Source organism: Ambystoma mexicanum, chromosome 1q (genome assembly GCF_040938575.1).
Source record: "Ambystoma mexicanum isolate Mex_15411 chromosome 1q, UKY_AmexF1_1, whole genome shotgun sequence".
Classification (NCBI taxonomy): domain Eukaryota; kingdom Metazoa; phylum Chordata; class Amphibia; order Caudata; family Ambystomatidae; genus Ambystoma; species Ambystoma mexicanum.
Genome location: NC_090922.1, coordinates 827,865,161 through 827,884,223, shown reverse-complemented (window position 1 = coordinate 827,884,223; position 19,063 = coordinate 827,865,161).

Genomic DNA, 19,063 nt, shown 5'->3' with positions numbered 1-19,063 from the left:
CAGGCTCATAGAAGAGGATATGTGTTTAAGTGCTTGGGTGCACACTTACCTGATGCAGACCTTGCTGCTTCATCCAGGCCCTCTTGAGGCCTGAATGGGACTACTTAACCTGTAGGACTACTTCACCACCCGGGAGTGGTCGGGGAAGGATACATACCTGATTGGTGGAAGGATACATACCAGGAACTTCTTCCAAGGCTATTTAAACCCCACCCGAACAGCCACACATGCTTCGCGTTGTTCTGCACCTAGCAGCTGGACGCTCACCGTGTCAGCTCCTGCATCCTGACTTCAGCCACGCCTGCCAGCACCCTGGAACACCTGCAAGGGGAGAAAGGAAGAGAATAGGAGAAGAAAAGCCCTTACCTGCTAAATCTGCATCCCGGAGTCATTTCTCCAACGGCCCTGAAAAGGAAGACATCATTTTAAAGGCATTTTACTCACCTTTGCAAGGCGCTTCCATCTTCAGCAGCGATCTTCCGGATTCAGCTACGCCCCGGCGCCTAGAGGAAAAAAGACAAGAACAAAGGTGAGAGGGAGAAAAGGAATAAGGAAAGCTCAGTTTCCTTTTAAGTCTTACCTGTTGGATTATTCCCACTGCATTTCGGGTCCTGCCGCTTCCTGGCATCTCCGGACCCCGGCCCCTATGGGGAAAAAAGACAAAGACATTGAATGAGCGAATGCAAAGACATTACCTGAGCGCTCATCCAGAACTGTTTCACTTCGGGTCGGCGCCATATCTCCGGCACTCCGAACCCCGGCCCCTAAGGGGAAAAAGACATAAGCATTAGCGCTTGCTGCAATTAGACAACGAACATTATTATTAAGCTTGAACTTTTGAACAGAACTTTTACAGCGTCTTACCTGAACAGTCAAGCTTACCTGAACTCCCATCAATCCTCAATCCAGTGAAGTAACTGGGTTTCAACGCGTCCCTGCATCAGAAGCAGGATGGAGAGCTCATCCTTCCAAACCCTAAGGTGAGGCTTCACGGGGAATCGTGGAGGAGGTATCGTGGAGGGTTGAAAGGGAGTGGGAGGCTTGAGCATTGTTCCACAGTTGGTAATACTCCCTTTTCACGCACAGGAGGGTATCCAACGAGCCAGGGAAGCCAGAATAGAGGGGCCCTTCCTGTCCATCTTCAGAGTTCTGCGCCTTCGACGCCGCGCCTCCGTGGGAACCAGGTGAGCGTTACAGAAACAAAGAGTGGATGGAACAGACAGAGTAAATAAAAAAGATAGAGTATGCTACGGATAGAGTAGATGGTACGGATAAAGTAGATGGTACGGATAGAGTGGATGATACGGATAGAGTAGATGGAATGGATAGAGTGGATGAGCGAACGGAGTGGATGGATCAGATGAAGAGAATGGAACGGATGAAGAGAACAGACAAAGAGAATGAAATGGACGAAGAGAATGAAACGGATGCAATGGATGGAACGGATGAAGTGGATAGAACGGATGGAGTGGATGGAACGGATGAAGTGGATGGAACGGAGAAGGTGGATGGAGCGGAGGAAGTGGACGGATCGGAGGAACTGGACGGATCGGATGAAGTGGACGGAACAGACTGTATGGATAGATGGAGTGGATGGAACGGATGGATGAAGTGGATGGAATGGACGGAACTGATAGAGTGGACGGAGTAGATGGAGCTGATGGAGTAGATGGAGTGAATGAAGTGCATGGAACGGATGGAGTTGATGGAACGGATGGAATGGATAAAACAGATGAGTGGATAAAACGGATGAGTGGATAGAACGGATGAGTGGATAGAACGGATGGAGTGGATAGAACGGAGTGGATGGAACGGATAGAGTGAATGGAACCAATGGAATGAATCGAACAAATGAAGTAGATGGAACGGATAGAGTGGATGGAACCAATGGAATGAATCGAATGAATGAAGTAGATGGAACAGATGAAGTGGATGGAACGGATGGAGTGGATAGAGTGGATGGGACCGATCGAACAGATGGAGTTGATGAAACCAGACGGAACGGATGAAGAGGATAGAATGGATGAAGTGGATGGAACGGATGAAGTGGATGGGAAGGATAGAACGGGTGGGTGGAATGGATGGAGTGGATCGTGTGGATGGAGGAGATGAGTGGACAGAATGGATGAGGCGTATGATTGAACAGATGAAGTTGATGGAATGGATGAAGTAGATGGAACGGATAGAGTGGATGGTACGGATAGAGTGGTTGGTACGGTTAGAGTGTATGGTATGGTTAGAGTGGATGGTACTGTTAAAGTGGGTGGTGCGCATAGAGTGGATGGAACCGACAAAGAGAATGGAAGTGACGAAGTGGACGGAAGTGATGAAGTGGACGGAATGGGTGAATGGAATTGATGGATAGATGGATGGATGAAGTGGATAGATGGATGGATGGATGAAGTGGATAGTTGGATGGATGGATGGATGGATGGATGGAATGGTAGGATGGAGTGGATGGAGCAGATTGAATGGACATAGTGGACAGAATGGATGAAGTAGAACGGATGAAACGGATGATGTGGATGGAACGGATGAAGCGGACCGAACGACTGCTATTTACCTGTATCCCCATGTTACCCTATCCATCCTGTCGCTTTATATACGTATCCCGCTATGTGCGCCCCGTCCTGCTCTCGTCCCTGACCGCTAGCGCTTCACTGATAAACCACCATATCACACTACTACGCTTACTCTCTCCTATACACCATCATTCAACTAGAACACAGCTATGCTATGACACATTCGGCCTAGCTGTTTTCATACTAACATGACCCCACTAACACCTCATTATCCTAATAAAAAACAGTTAGCTGAGCCCATTCCGGCTAGCTTTAGGCATCTCCTCAGGCCTAACACAGCCAGAACTCAGTCTGGGTGTCCACCCTCCAGACTGAAAACATCCAACTGATTTCCTCAGCACCACACCTACTGCTATGAAGCAGCTATCATGCAACAACCACACCAGCTGCACACATATCCGGTGCGCCCATGCACCATACCACATTCTCTCTCTCTCTACTGACCTGAACTACGGTGCCCAAGGGCGTTCAACCTACCAGCGCTTTGAGGTCATACCAATGATACATAAGGCACTATATAAATGCCAAGTAACATAACATAACATTTCAGACGTGAGTGATTCATCTTGCTTTACTTTTTGCATTCTCCCACATACATTGTTTTCTTATTCCACAAGAAGTGCAGAACTAGAGGCACAGGAATGCCAAGTAAAAAGAAATCTGGACTGGGTGGACTGCTCACAAGTGACATCAGACGACATAAATTGTATTTGGCATTTGAAGTCATGGTGCAGAGTACAAAAAGAGTACAGCAGTTTGATAACCCAACTATGACCTGTGTCAGCTGAGAGTGGTGCATGTTTGTACTTGTAGTTTAGCGTTTCCCTTACAAATGAAAGTCTACAAATGACGCAAGGTAAAGGAGGCAATTTTGGATTTGTTGTTGACACGGTCATGGAGCACCTGGCCATGTCTGTATGCTCTCCTATGTGGTGCATGATTAAGCCACGTGATTGGCATGTAAATTGCAGTGATGCATTATGTGAATAAAGTGTTTGGTTTGCAACAAAAGAATTTTTTTTTTTTCATCAACCAAGCAAACCTCTTGGTACATTCTTCTACCACACATATAAGTAATCAACTTCGGTGGGAATGTTGCTTTAAAATGCATATAGCCCATCAGTGTTAGCAACCGAACGTTATCACTTTTCATGGGGACTAATAAAATGTTCCGGTATTATGAACTTGACCTCATGACCCTTTGGCGCAATTGCTGCCTTTTAACCACTAAAACTGTACAGTAGAGCAAAGCAGGAGTATTTGCTTAAACAATCTCATTAAGCTACTCTCACGCCAAGCCCCTAAAGCCCCAGCACAATATGTATTGGCGGACCACGTGTCCCACGGCCTATAGATCTCAGCGCCTAGTCTATGGGGGTAGCTTCCAGCACTTAGCGAATTTCAATCAGATATGATGTGTTAAACTGTTTTAACTTAACTCTCTCTTGACTAAAGGTATAATATGATTCCAGGTGAGATGCATGTAGGTACTGGGCTTTGTATGGCGTGCACCAGCTGTGACTCAACTGAGCACTGCACATCAACGCGGTAAAGTAGTAGGACACAACAATGTGGATACAATTAGTATAAAATATGAATGGTATACTTGGTGAATGTGGATTTTCACTATTTTAAATATGGTTGAGCATTAAAAAAACACAAACGATAGTGGTCAAAGAGCGAGAGAGAGGGGAAGCTCTGAAGGTTGCTAAAATTAAGTTCTTCAGTGCTGAGGTTTCTGTGATCACGTGTGCCGGCAGTAGCTTATTTTTGGCTCAAGTTGCGCTTGGATGCCAGCTATATGTGAGCCAAAATCAATTCTTTATATGTCTAGAGCTGAGAATGGGAACGTGGAGGCATAAATATAGATCACGTTTTTTGGCTGCACTGCCCTGTGTCTTGGTTAGCAGACATTTCAGGGTTAAGCATTTACTGATGTTCCTGTTAGTGTAGATTTCTTTCCTTAGGGTTAGGCAGTGGGGTGCTCTCTAGTTGACCCCACAGCCAACCATGCAGCCCATCTCTCTGCTCTCCATACGTGCAGTTCATTTAGCAAAGCCAAACATTTTCGCTTTACCAATGTTTTTTTTCTGGGGGGGTTCTTTGCATTGGTGTGATATTATCATCGGCACACACCTTGGCGCCGTTTGGCCATGAACCCATGTCGTATGTCTGCACATAAGGGAATATGAAGATACCCTGTTCTCATTACGCAGGGAAGGGGTTCATGTCAGTGAGCCCCAGCTACTACAGGTCTGGCTAGTTGTATTCGTGAGTGACTTTGAAAAGGTCACGCTCCTTTCAGAGGGCTGTACCGCAGCATCCAAGCTTTGTCACAGCATTTGTGGGGCGTGCAGCCCAGACTGTGTGCACAAAAGACTATAAATGCTTAATTGTCTTTTGCACTAAGGGCTATATGCTTAGTTCTCTGGAGACAATACACACATTGTAGCGGGTAAAACATGCTACAAGGGCTGCGAGTGGACAGAAACTGAATGGTGCCTTGTGTGTGGCCCATCACGATGTCTGACGCAGAGTATTCTGGATTCGAGCCTCGGCCCCTAAGAAAGCAGTCCTTGGTATCTTAAAGAAGACTAACAAAGTGGCCCACTGTTAAGTTAAATCACATTGGGAGTTGCAAAGAAAAGAGGGTTAGCGCAACATGGCATTGGCTGATGTTTCTTGCTTCCCATATGGACTACTGCAGAATAGATTGTACATATGAAGTAGGTCTTAACCTTTTCTCGGCCCTTGGGATGTACATATGGCTTAAGTAAGTCGACTTATTTTTCCCAATAGATCACTTTGTATGGGATACATAATGGGCACCCACCCATTGTGGTTTTTCGAAAAATCCGACCACACGAAAAACCATAAGTCAAAGGGTTAATGATTGATACATTTCACCAAAACATCGTATTAAAAACTTGCAGGAAAATGGGACAATTGCAGTTCAAAAAGTAGCGAAGGCAAGACAGCTAAACGATTCACCAGTTCACAATCAAAGTGCCTCAAACTACGGTGCTATATAGATGCATGTCCAATTCCGTGACAAGCTTTCAACCCAATGCACCCACTGCTGTCTCTCATTGTCCTGTGTTTACTGATTGAATCTCCAGGGCTAATTTTGAGCATCAATGTTTAGGATTCCCAAATGTTTGGACAACTTCCAAATGATAAGGATGTAAGTTTGACTTCTTTCTAAGCATATTTTTACCGAAACATTGCCCCTCAGTGTGTGTTTATAGGCAGTTGAGTGGTGGTAGATGTATAATTCTTTCCGAGCATCTCTGGGTGGAGGTGTTTGTTATTAAATGATTTTTGACTTTGACTGCCAATTGTGCGCTGCTTCTGAATTGCTTTGCATTTGATGGCAAAGTTCTATTGGTACACAAGCGCTTAATCATAGATTGTGATGCATGCTAGTGGCCTGCATTTTCTCTTTTTGTGAAGGGCTGTCTGCTTTTTATCAAATAAAAGCAGAGACAGCTTTGTTTACATTCAATATGTAAAGAGGAACGTTTCTCCACTGCTGTTGGAGGCCTTTGAGCCACTTTGATGGTGATCACGTTGGGGGCGGTGCGTTGACTGAATTAATGTGTCAGTAATAGTAATCAAAACACAAAGACATTTGTATTGGGTGGGCAACTCTTTAGTACCTGTAAGAAAATATTGCAAATATTTTTGCTTTTCAATTATTTGGTCCACGCCAGAAATCCCTTTGCACCAGGGATCTGATATTCTGGAATTAAAGTGGCGGAAACAAAATTGTCAATGAACGGGTGAACCTGCAATGGCCTGCTCAATTAACCTTTTACTACTTTCTTAATGATTATATATATATATATTACAGATATCCATTTTCATATTGTTAAGGATTTCAATCAGGCGACACACACCTTGGTCTCTGCCTAGTATGCAGCGCACGACTCAAATGCTCATCTTTTTATATATATAGATTCAATATTGAGATGGTACACCACTCATATCGCATCCACTTTTGAAATAACCCTGGTCACAATGGACCATGAACCAGGCTGGTTGGTAAAATACAATATTTAATTATTTTAAAATTCAAAAGAAATCATTAACTTTTTACTATGGGGCAGCAATCACCAATGGGGTGATAATTGCAATGAGAATGTGAGCAATGAACTGGGTTTAACCTTCTAGTGGAACATATACACAGCACAGCGGAATAGGAGCACTTTTTGGTTTAGGAAAGATAGCACCCAAGTTAGAATTTCCCCCTGCAATGTTCCCTCAACCTACAAATAATCAATTCCGAGTGGATAAAAAGAAGCAGCAGGTAATCAGGAATAAGAAACAGGAAACGGAATTCAAATCTGACCTTCCCTCCCCAAATTACACCCCTTGCAATGTTATGAAATGACACTCGGAAATGGACAAATAAATAATGAATGTGTGTTAAAGGCCTTGGAGTAAATATAATTCCTCACTAAAGCAATAATGCAAAGACACTAACAATCACAGAGAATGGATTACCAAAAGCATACAGTTCAAAAATGAGTGGAAAGTTTAAAACAGATTGCGGCAAGATGACACATCGGAAACTTTGCAATTTTTCTAATTCCCACCTGAAATTACCCAAACGGTTTTTAATAAAATCGGGAGAAATGCACTGATTTGGATTGCAGTTTTTTGGTTGGGGTGTAGAGGTATATCCCAGGGGTATTCCAGAGGAGTGAAACTAGGTCTCTAGCTGGTAAATTGGGTGAGTTATACAGGATCTAAAAAGGGGTGCTTTCAGTAAAATGGAGCTGTGAAATAGGAAAGGAAATCAGTTGTGACAAGAACAGTTTTACTTTACACTAGAGTATTCAGGCTATGCCACCAAAGATGGAGACAGTAAGAGCCAGGGTTGATTTGCGCGACTTCAACCCAGCCACCCCAGCGCCCAACCCTGGCGGAAACCAGTCCGATCACTCGAAATAGGACTAATGGTTTAGGATTACACAAGACAAAATTACTAAAGAGATGGCGCTAGCACTAGAAATCAAGGGCAGGGTTGCAAGAATGATTCTGACAGTTTTAACAAGTTAGCAGGGTAAGGATAGGATGACTTAGAGTGAGATAAGGACAAAGACAAGATATGCTATGGGTTTCTATGGGGTGGTGATTATACTCACAGTCCACCTTTTAGTTTTGGGATTTTTGGACCGTCAACAGGTCTGGTCACTACATGGCAACATGCCTGGCAGACACCTGGGCAGTTCTGGTCACCGGATGGCACTTCTGGACTGGCAATTCGGGTCACTGGATACTAAAGATCTGCTAGATGGCAAGATTGCAGCGGGCATGCAGTTAGGGGGCAGCAAGCCAGGCTGGTTCAGGATGCTTCCCCAAAATAATACCACAGCTTTCCCCTTTGGTTATTTGGGAATTTAGTGGGTTTTCAGAAATGAGGATCAGCACTGCTTGGGTTTTGCAGTGAGCCCTGGAGTAGGGTCACCAATGCTTTGGCCTTGAAGTTGGGATTTGGAATCTGGATGGATGGATGGAACAGGAACACAGCGCAGGAACGTCAGGAAGAGTGTGTATCTAGAGTCTTGTCAGGGACTCTTATTTATAATGCATAGTGACATCATAAACTATATTGCTAGCCGGTTTAGCTTAGCCCGCCTCTAAACAACTGGATTGGACAATCAATGTTGGTTGCCTCACCTGGGACGTGACTCAGTTCAGGAGGTTGCATTTTATGATGTAAATTATTATTATGGCACCTTAATAAATGACATAATCAGGTTACATATTTTATGTAGAGCACAGCCGTCCAATCGTGCAATCTGTGAGACATTGTTTTGTCCTTTTATACTTTTTTGGTCATTTTCAGTGTGAAATGTTCAGCCTAAAACTCCATAACTTTATACATGGGTGTGGATGATCATAAGGGATGTATGTACAAAACTTCACATTTGCAACATGGATGCTTTTCTTGTAATCCGCAATACCTTGCCATTTCTGTCCCCAAAGTGTCAGTGAATTCTACCATGACTTCAATGAAAGCCCATAAAATAATACTTAAACTATAACATTTTCCCATTTTACAAATTCTTGCTGCAGAGATAAAAAAAAGTCTTTAAAGTTTATTTATAAAATAGTCTTTGGAAGCAAATGGCAGTCCTTTGCTTGTCAATGGCCTATTTTTCCCTTTCTTCGGCTGTAACCAACTGTCACTACAGCCCTGTGTGTGGTCAGGGTTCCCAGTTTGATTAAATGTTTTATTTGTCCCCCACACTTGACAGGTTAGTGTCCCAGGACTTCTAGTGTCCCAGCCTGGAGGTTTTTCAAGCCAGCAATTACCACTTTCGTGTCCAAAACCTTTATTTTCTGATATTTGAGCCTGAATTAAAACAAACCTGTTGAATAAAATAGCCCAGGTATGTAGTTTCACCAGCCACAAACCCCTTCACATTGCTAGGTAATGGCAGGCTTTCCTTCAACAGTTTACTTTTTAAATGGCCATTTTTCTCCTTTAGTTTTGCAAAGCCCATTTTTACACACGTGTTGAAAACTGCTAGCATTTCCTTTCAAATTCGATTTTGCCATCTGACTTCCCAATATTGCCTTGCAGCCATAGTTATTTTCTTCTAGGTCATAGTTTATTTGAAGCACAGATGCATTGAAACTGACATGGCTGGGATAGCTGGAGTCTCTTTTGAACTACTGAGCTTTGATACATTTGTAAAGAAATGAACACGTTTTCCCATGCTAGTAAAAGTGGAGTTCCTTGTTGATTTCTCTCAGAGTTGGTTTGACAGGACCTGTCATTCAGAAATCATGCCTGGTTTTTCTGAGGCACAATGAGATACTGGGCATGGCAGGGCCTTATTAATCACAGTGATTTAAGGGAGAACAGATGGAATAGCATCAGCAGCATTATTTTAAAGGTGAAAAGTTTCCTTTATAATGGAGATCTTGGGCTTTCAGCAAAGCAGTGCCGCCTTTTCACTCCATTTCATTTGTACAGGTAAGAACACACTGGCACGCTCCCTTAGTGCGTCCCCTTGTTCCATCCTGCCTCTGTGTGCTTGGCAAGAAGGTGCAGCTATCTTTTTGTTGCTGCAAAAACGCATGTTTGAGGCTATAGTGCTCACAGGAGCCAGCACAGCCATTTTGCTGTTTCTGCGCACATGCAGCTTGGTGATGTGGGGAAATACTGTTGAGTGGGTCAATATATCCCACAATATATATCATCAGAATCCATGCAACATCAATATTCCATTGTGAAAGAACACAGGATTTTATTTTCTGTATTTATCCGATGCATTTCGGACATGCCATCCTTCTTCAGCGATCTATAATAGTCACAAAACATAGTTTATATGAACTGATTCCTATAGTTACACTTGAATACATTAAAAAAGGAACTACTAAACAACACCTTTTAGTAGGCCTCCAAACCTGCCTGTATTACACCTTCTGATTAATATGAAAGACAAAGGATACAATGGTGCCAGCCCAACTGTTGATTTGTCGAAAACATTGTTGCTAATATATATAATCTTTCAAACATTTTCAGAAAAGAATGGAGTATCCAAAGCTAAAAGTTTCAAAAAACAAATGTTGTCACACGTACCTCAATGTGTTGTCATAATATGCCACGAATCACATTGAGGGACTCCTTTAATTCATTAATAATAAGGTACAAATAAAAAGGGATGCCACCTATTAGAATACTTTTGCATGCCATCTAAGTTATGCACTTGTTGTATCCCACATTCAATATCACTTGCTTACCTCCTATTTAAATATGGTCTGCTCAGGAGTCGAGCAGTCATCACCCAGGGTCAGCAGAAGCAGAGCTCCTTCTGTGTGTTTTTTCCCGACTTACCTGGACTAAATTCTGAAATGCACACGTCAAAATGTCAGCTTGGTGACATCATCAAGATGATGACGCCATACCACAGTTGCGTGCCACGTGCATAATGATATAAGCAAAATTGAACATAGTACTTTGTTCTAAATGCTGATGAACGTATTCATTTATGTAAATAATGGTAAACGTGTTACATTATTACACAGGTTTAGCTGAGTTGTGTAAAACATATGAACTATGATCCTGTTATTATTGATACCTCATTGAGAACTGAGTCAATATCAAGCACAGTAATGCATGTGTATCATCAGAATACACACTATTACCATATCCACAAAAGTAAATATTGACAGTGGTATATATCAGTGTACATGTTCCATAGATGCTACTTTGGTTGCAAAGTGCAAACAATGTTCATGACAACCATACGGATGTGCTATCCTGTGTTAATAATGGATAGCATATATCATGTCAATGTGCAACCTAACCCTGTTGCAAAGAACCATTTCACAAAAAACAATTCAAGTTGCACTCCTCATTCATTCCGCCTGGGATGATGGAGTTCAATTTGCCAATCCAAAAACAATCTCTCTGATTCAATACCCTGGTCAGGCCTGTGTCACAAGGTCCTCTACTTACCACCTCTAGTATTTGAAGCCTCATCTGTGATATCTGATGTCTCAATTCCAGAAAATGTCATACCTTTCGTGACTTTGTGTTCTGTGTTCGTATATTAGATCGTTCTTCGTTTCAGCAAACCTTGGCCTTCCTCAAGGACTGTCTCACATAATATTTTCCTCTTGTTAGATGCAGATCCTAGGGTTAAGTGTCCCGTTCACGTCCCGTGGCGACCCAGGTGATTAGTGCAACTTTATTTTTAAAAGCTAAATTTGGCGCTCTTCGCACTCTGTTTTATCCATACTCTCCGCTTCCTGGTGTCCCCATACGGCCAACTCCTAGCCCGCCCACCACCCTCTCTGACTGGGCCTTCCACCCTCCAATAACTCTCTGAAAGTGTAGGCTGCAAACCAACACCCACCTCCCTCCCTGATTGTTCACAAGAATGCTATTAAGTCTTCATCTCTGGGCAGCCTCCTGCCCGGGCAGCCCGTCACTTAAGGGCCTCAAAGCAAAGAGCAAATCCTGCAGAAGCAGCTCCAGACTGTGTTTGCCCGTGTTCACCTGTGAAGCCAGCCGTCAACCAGCAGCAACTGATTAGGTAAGTGTGGTCCGGGCAGGGAGCACAGCAATTGCTGTATTCCTGAGAAGCCCTTCCACTCCTCTTACCTACATAACAAAGCACAGCAAGCTAACCACCTAGTAAGTAGTGTACCAAGCACTGTTTCATATCAATCTTTAAATGGTTTTGCATTTACTGTTGTGTGCCCAATTTAGGCTTTTCTCCCACTTCTAGGTATGCCAAATCTAGGTGGCTTTGCATTTACTGTTGTGTCCCCAATTTAGACCTTTTTCCCACCTCCAGGTATCCAAATCTAGGTGGTTTTACATTTACTGTCGTGTCCTCAATTTAGGCCTTTCTCCCACTTCCAGGTATCCCAATTCTAGGTGGTTTTGCATTTACTGTCATGCATTTACTGTTGTGTCCCCAATTTAGACCGTTCTTCCCGACGCGCCTCCATGCAACAGCTGATGTCGCGCTCCAGCGTGCATCACTTCTTCAATCAGCTGCATTTCTTCTTTCTTCTCCAGCATCCATCTACATCTGGTGCGCACTGCCTAACAAGGTATGGCTGGGTGGCCACTTTCAATGCTTCTGGCCACAAATATGCCTTTTGAGCATTACGATCATCTAAAAAGACAAACTCTTTATTCCGGGCAATTTCTTTTCTGCAACGTGTTTAAAACGCAGCCGCATTGGTTCTTAAGCACGTGTGTTGAAGCAAGTATTTTGTTTGCTTGTGCTGCGGGAGGGAAATTGCTGAGCTGCAACCTTCGTTGTTTATTTAAGTTGCCCTTTCCACCTTCCAAGATGGTGGCTACATTTGATGATTCCTTGCTGCCTTGACTGGCCCACCACCATTGGCTACCTCATGATCTTTAGCCAAATCGGTGGGACTGGGAGGCGGGATCCGGCCCATGGATTCAAAGGCCCACTTCTGGCCCCAGGAGAATCATTTCTTCCCGACGCTCCTCCCTACAACAGCTGATGTCGCGCTCCGGTGTGCATCATTTCTTCAATCAGCTGCATTTCTTCTTTCTATTCCGGCATCCATCTACATCTGGTGCGCTCTGCCTAACAAGGTAAGGCTGGGTGTCCACTTTCAAGCTTCTATAGATCTTATCTCCCTTGCGTTTCTGCATATATACATCTCCTGTATCTCTTGTTACTTATAATTTAAGTGTATATGGTTTTCTTCCTATTCGCATATATGTTTACTTTGTTACTTCAGTCACATCTTCATTCTTTAGATGTTCATACATCGGTTTCAGTGCGTCCATGTATCTTCTCTCCTCAGTGGCGTCACTTTTCATCTGTCGAACTTTACTTTTTTTATTTTTTATTTTTTATTTATTTTATTACCAACACACCAAACATTACAACTTTGAGGACATTTGCATACAAATCTGCTACATTATGTTTGTACATCAAACATTGCGGTCCTCCTCCCCCACCCCATTAACTAGAGCCCCTATTTGCGTGCCGACCGCCAACATATCTCAGGTCACTCGCTCGTCTCCTTCATATCATCCTCACTGAGGTCCGCCTGGGGAGTACCTGCCATAGTGGTCACCAATTGCCTCCATTCTATCAGAGGTCCCACTTCTTCCTCCCCTTCTCTGCCGATTGCTTCATACCAGACTGTTGTTTCTGTGTTTGCCCATTTCAGGAGGTCCGCCCACCACGTCTCTATTCTGGGGCGCCGGGCAGCCTTCCAGCACATTGCGATTCTCCGCTTGGCCAGGATGTAGGCTAGGTCTTTCATTTTATTAATGTGCTTCAGGTTGCGCGGCCTAGCGAACACCCCCAGCATACATGCCCATACCGACTCCACCTCCAATACAATCCCCTTCTCTGCTAAGCGTAGCTTAATCTCCGTCCAAAATCTTCCCACCTCCGGGCAAGCCCAGAACAAATGTATCATCCCAGCTTCCACCTCCCCACACCGTGGGCACTTTTGTACCGTTGTGTTCCCAAACCTGGCAATCCCACTGGGGGACATATATGCCCTATGGGTGACATATAGCTTTATCTGCTAGAGCTTTGCGTTGCGGGACACCTTCTTGTGGTATCTTTTGACTCTGACCCATTGTCCATGCAGCAGGGGTTCACCCACCTCCTCCTCCCAATCACGCCTTAGTTGCAGCACCTCCTTACCCACCCTAGTCATCAGTATCTCGTATATGCGAGATATTTCATGCCCACCCTCCGAAATATCGTACATGGTCTCAATAGTCGTATAAGGTTGCTCAGTGAGCACTTCCGCAGGCCATCTGTCCTGCACCCGTTTGATGACTCTTATATGAGTAATGTGTTGGCCTATGTGCACCCCGGTATCTTCCATCAACTTTCTGAAGTCTAGTGCCTCACCCTCTTGCCATACACCCCCAAGCGTCACCAGCCCCATGGGTTCGCAATATTTACGGATCACTATTGTCAATTGTGGGTCCTCCCCGCATACCGCTATCAACGGCACCTGCGGGAAGCATGGGTTTGGGATTCCCACCACCTGCCACGTTCTGTTCCAGATTTCCCGGCCCAGTGTCAAGAGTCTTGCTGTCCCCTGCACCTTAGATTTTGGCAACCACACCACCTCCCTCAAGTAGTAAGGGGCAGGGTCCTTATACAAAAGCCTGGTTTCAGCGGTCTCCACCTCGGACAACCATCTAGCCACATACTGAAGCTGCCCTGCCAGATAGTATAGCTCATAATTCGGTAGGTTTATGCCTCCTTTGTCACTCGGGTTTTGTAGCTTACATAAGGCCACCCTATTTCTGGAGTTGTGCCAGATGAAGCCCCTGCATAAGCTTTGGAGTTTCCCGAAAAACCGTTTGGGGAGCATATATGGAATGTTCATAAAGAAATGCAGTAGTCTCGGCAGGACCACCATCTTGTTCAGCGCCGCCCTACCCATCATGGCTAGGGGCAGCCTACACTAGAACCCCATGCTGTTCTTAATGCCTGCCACTGTCTGCTCCGTGTTGTATATGTGTTCGTCCTCGGCCGAGTGGTAAATATCGATTTTGCAGGTATCAAAAGGTCCTAGTCTGCCAGGGTATCGGCAGTAACTGTTTCGGTAGTACCTTTCTGTATCTCCCCAAGGGGAACATGCTCGATTTCCTGGGGTTCACCGCTATACCCGAGAGGGTGGCATAATGTTCCATCACCTCCAAGATATATTGCAAGTTTTCCTCCAGGAAGCGCAGGTATAGCAGGATATCGTCCGCATATAGTGATGTAAGGTGCGTCCCTCCCTTTGTGGGGATACCGATCTCCCCATACTGTTGTCTGAGGCAGATAGCCAGCGGCTCTAGAGCGAGAATATACAACATAGGCGACCAGGGGCAGCCCTGTCTCGTGCCCCTACTGAGCTGCCATTTGTCCAAGATGATGGCGCCGGTTTCAACCCTAGCGATTGGGGAGCTATTAATCATTCTAACCCACCTCAGGTACCCCGGCCCCATGCCATATTCCCTCAGCGCCGCCAGCAGCCATGGCCACCTCACCGAGTCAAACGCCTTAATGGCATCCAACGAAACAATAGCCATTTCGCCCGGGTCCCTTTCTGTCTGCTCAATTATGTGGTGGAGTCGCCTGTGATTATCGGTTATAGTCCTGCCTGGGACGTACCCTGTTTGATCAGGATGGATCAGTTTCCTTATGACACGTTTAAGCCTATTTGCCCACATAGCAGTAAGGATCTTGCTGTCCAGGTTAAGCATGGACAGGGATCGGTAGGATCCGCAGTCCGAACTTGGCTTACCTGGTTTTAAAAGTGGGATTCCTAAGAGACTCCGGCAGCCTCCCTTGTTCAAACGCCTCGTTTAACATGGCGAGCAGCGGGGGGAGCACCTCCTGCTTGTATGTCTTATAGAATTCACTCTGGAGCCCATCTGACCCCGGGGCCTTACACTTTGGTAGGTGCTGTACCACCATCTCTAGTTCTTCAAGAGTGATTGGGGCATCTAGATCCTCCCGCTCCGGTCACTAAGCTTAGGCAATCCTATGTCCTCCAGAGTTTCCTGGGTCTCCTGCCCAGTCTCCTCCCCCGTATCCTCATACAGGCGCTTATAGAATCTAAGAAACCCCTCATTTACTCCTTCTTGGGTATCCCAGGTTTGGCCATCTTCATCCTTTATCTCCCAGATCACTGAACGCAGCGTTTCATTCTTGCATAGCCACGCCAGCAACCTGCCCGGTTTATCTCCCCCCGCATGTTGCCTTTCAATGTATCTTTTGTAGTTTAGCTTGCAAGGCCTGTCCCAGTGCCCACTGCTAGCCTGCTGGAGTAGGTCTGCCCTTGCCGTATCTTCCTGTGAGGTACTACCCTTCTGTATTATTTCTTCCAGCTCCCTCTCTGTCTCCTGTAGCTCCCGCTCTATGCGCCCTTGGAGCCCCTTGGACTTAGATATGGCCAAGCCCCATACTACCACTTTGAACGCTTCCTATAGGGTTCCCTCCGACTGCACACTACCAGTGTTAATGTCAAAGTACTCGGTAATAGCCTCCCTTAGATCCTCTCGGAACCCTGAGTCCTGCAAAGCCTCGGCTCTGAGTTTCCACGTCGGGATTCTAGCCCTGGGGGGCTGATGCCTCCACTCCACCAGCAAGGGGGAGTGGTCCGAAAGCACTCTGGCCTTGTATTCCGAACCTGTCATTTCCCCAGCCATCCCGGAGGTCACAAACATATAGTCCAGTCTAGAGTATAGGTTGTGGGGGGCCGAATAATGCGAGTACTGCCTATCCCCCGGATGCAGCAGTCTCCATATGACTTCTAGCTCAAAGTCCCACAGGAGGGCCAATAGTGCCTTTGCCGCAGGGTTGGGTCTCTCTAGTTTCTTATCGGACCTGTCCATCTTGGGGTCTAATGTGCAATTGAAGTCGGCTCCCAAGATGGTGGTGCTGCCCAACAGGGGGCTGATTTTGTCATATAGGGCCCTATAGTAAGTCGCTGTGTCCTGGTTGGGAGCATATGTGTTTATGATGCTCACCTCCCTAGCATTCTTCCATCTGGGTCTGGCGTGGATTGCAACAGCTGGAATGGTACATGAGGTGCTACCCACGTGACCACCCCCCTCGCATACGCCGCGTATGTAGCTCCCGTGGTGGCCCCCCTCCACTTTCTCTTAGCTAGCTCTAGTTTATCCCTGGTGAGGTGGGTCTCCTGTAATAATGCTATATCTACTTTCAGCCTTCTCAGGTACAGCATCACTTTATTCCTTTTCAGATAACTGTTGAGACCTCTCACATTCCAAGTTACAATTCTGAGAATATCCATAGCCATGCGAGGTATGTACCGCCTCCCCCCTCCCCGAGTCACCGTTCCAGTCCCGATCAGCATGGAATTAGGCTCGTATCCCTCCCTCCCCCAACTTAAACTCCCCAACGAACCCGCCCACCTCCCCCAACTCAACTGTTCCCCACTGCACACTTCCCCTTCCCGCCCACCCCCCAACCATGCCCCAACTAATGCCCAGCTCCATCCCTGGATCTCAGGCTCCCCTGCGTTTGGGCCCACCTCGAAGTGCCGAGGTCGGGAACCCGGCAGGGTGTCACCAATATTTGATAACCTAACTAACGTGCTAACTGTTGGGGTTAAGAGTGCTCCTTACTTGTCTCCTGTTAATTCCCATGATACATTGTGCATTCTCCTTCTCACAGTAGAATTTGACGCCCCTGAGAATCAACACATCTGCACACTGTGTTATAATCAAGTCCCAGAGTCATAATATCATAATATGTGCAGCACCTCGGTCTCGGGATCAGGCATCGCTTGTCCGTATCATCCTTCTTCCGGCTGTCCGCTCCCTCTGGGCAATTTTGGCTGTCCAACCATACTGTCGCATCCTCCGGACTCTCGAAAAACAAAGTTTTGGATTTGTGGATCAATTTCAGCTTGGCTGGGTACATCAGCATGTAACGCATCCCCGCCTCACGCAATCTCCTCTTCGCTGTCCTGTAGTTCAGCCTTCGCCTCTGCACTTGGAGTGTATAGACGGGATATGCCGTGATGGTCGCAGAGGCTCTTTGTATGGTGCCCCTCTTCTGGAAATATTCCAGTATCTTTTCTCTGTCCCAGTAGTTCAATATCTTGGCGATGATTGGCCTCAGGGAGTTCCAGGGGGGTTTTCCTCGTGAGCACTCTGTGTGCTCTCTCCACCGCGAAGCCTTGCGTGAAGGCCCCAACTCCTATTTCCTGCAACAGCATATTTTCAACAAAGTCCGTGGGGTTAAGGCCTTCTTCCCCCTCCGGAAGGCCCGCTAGGCGCACATTGTTCCTTCGGACGCGCCCTTCTGCCTCCTCCGCCCTGTTCTCCAAGTTGTTCACCCGCTGCCACAGGATGTGGATCTCCGCGGCGTGAGAGGTCCGGGCCGTCGTGTTTATGGTCACTTCTTTCTCCAACTCAGTCGTGCGCTCTGCCATTTTTCGCACGTCCAATCTGAGCAAGTTGACCTCCTCCTGTACTGCGCCGATTTTGTGCTCCAGTGCTGCCTTAAGTTTGGCAGTGGCTGCCTCTAGCTTACTTTCCCACGTGGCCTTGAGGTCTGCAATTGCTTCTAGGATCTGCCGGTGAACGCGCGTCGGAGTGGTGTCCTCTGGCGGAATCTTTTCCTTTGTTCTCGCCCCCTCCGCCTGTTGCGGGGTCTTGGTGTAGTCTTCCATTGTGGGCTGCTTCCCTTGGATTTGGGGAGTTTCGATGTCATCCTGCCGTCAGGCATCCCCCCAGTTTAGGGCGAGGTCGGCTGGCCTACAGCGTCGTTGACCAGAAGGGCCCGCAGACTTCCTAACGAGCCACCGGGCTAGCCATACGTTGGGGGCCCCTTGTCGGCCCCAGCTGCCTCTCAGTCTCAGGCACTTCACGTTGTCGCTTGGGCCGTTTCCCCGGCCGACAAAGGGTACTTCCCCTCAAGGCGCGCAGCGAGCCCTCCTCCTCCGTCTTCCTATTCCTTTGTTCAGTGAGCTCGCACAGCTGCCATCTTTGATCCGAGCACCGTCCTCCGCCGCCAGGACAATTTCCGCGGTAGCCGCTCTACTACTTGCTGGATTTTGAGCGGAATTCCATCATTCGATGCAGCTAGTGTTCCCACAGGCTTCCGTCTATCTCAGGTAGCGAATGTTCAAGGTTAACGTACCCATGCACTCAAGGATCATTACGGATCGGCAGGAGACGGTCAGAAGCACGTCTTACGCCATGGCTGCTTGGCCACGCCCCCGAACTTCACTTATAGTTCTTCTATCTCCAGTGGTGTCTGCAGGCTTATGTCTACCGCATCAGTTCGAAGATACATACGCCTCTCATATCTTCGATGTGGTATTGGAATGATACCAGTGTCATGCACAGTGTTTTCTTGCCATATGACGGAGGCAAGTGGGTGGGCTCTATAAATGACGTGTACATCTGCTTCTCTACAGGCATCTGAAAATGTTTGGGCAGTCTCAATAGCTAGTAAGAGAGTGGG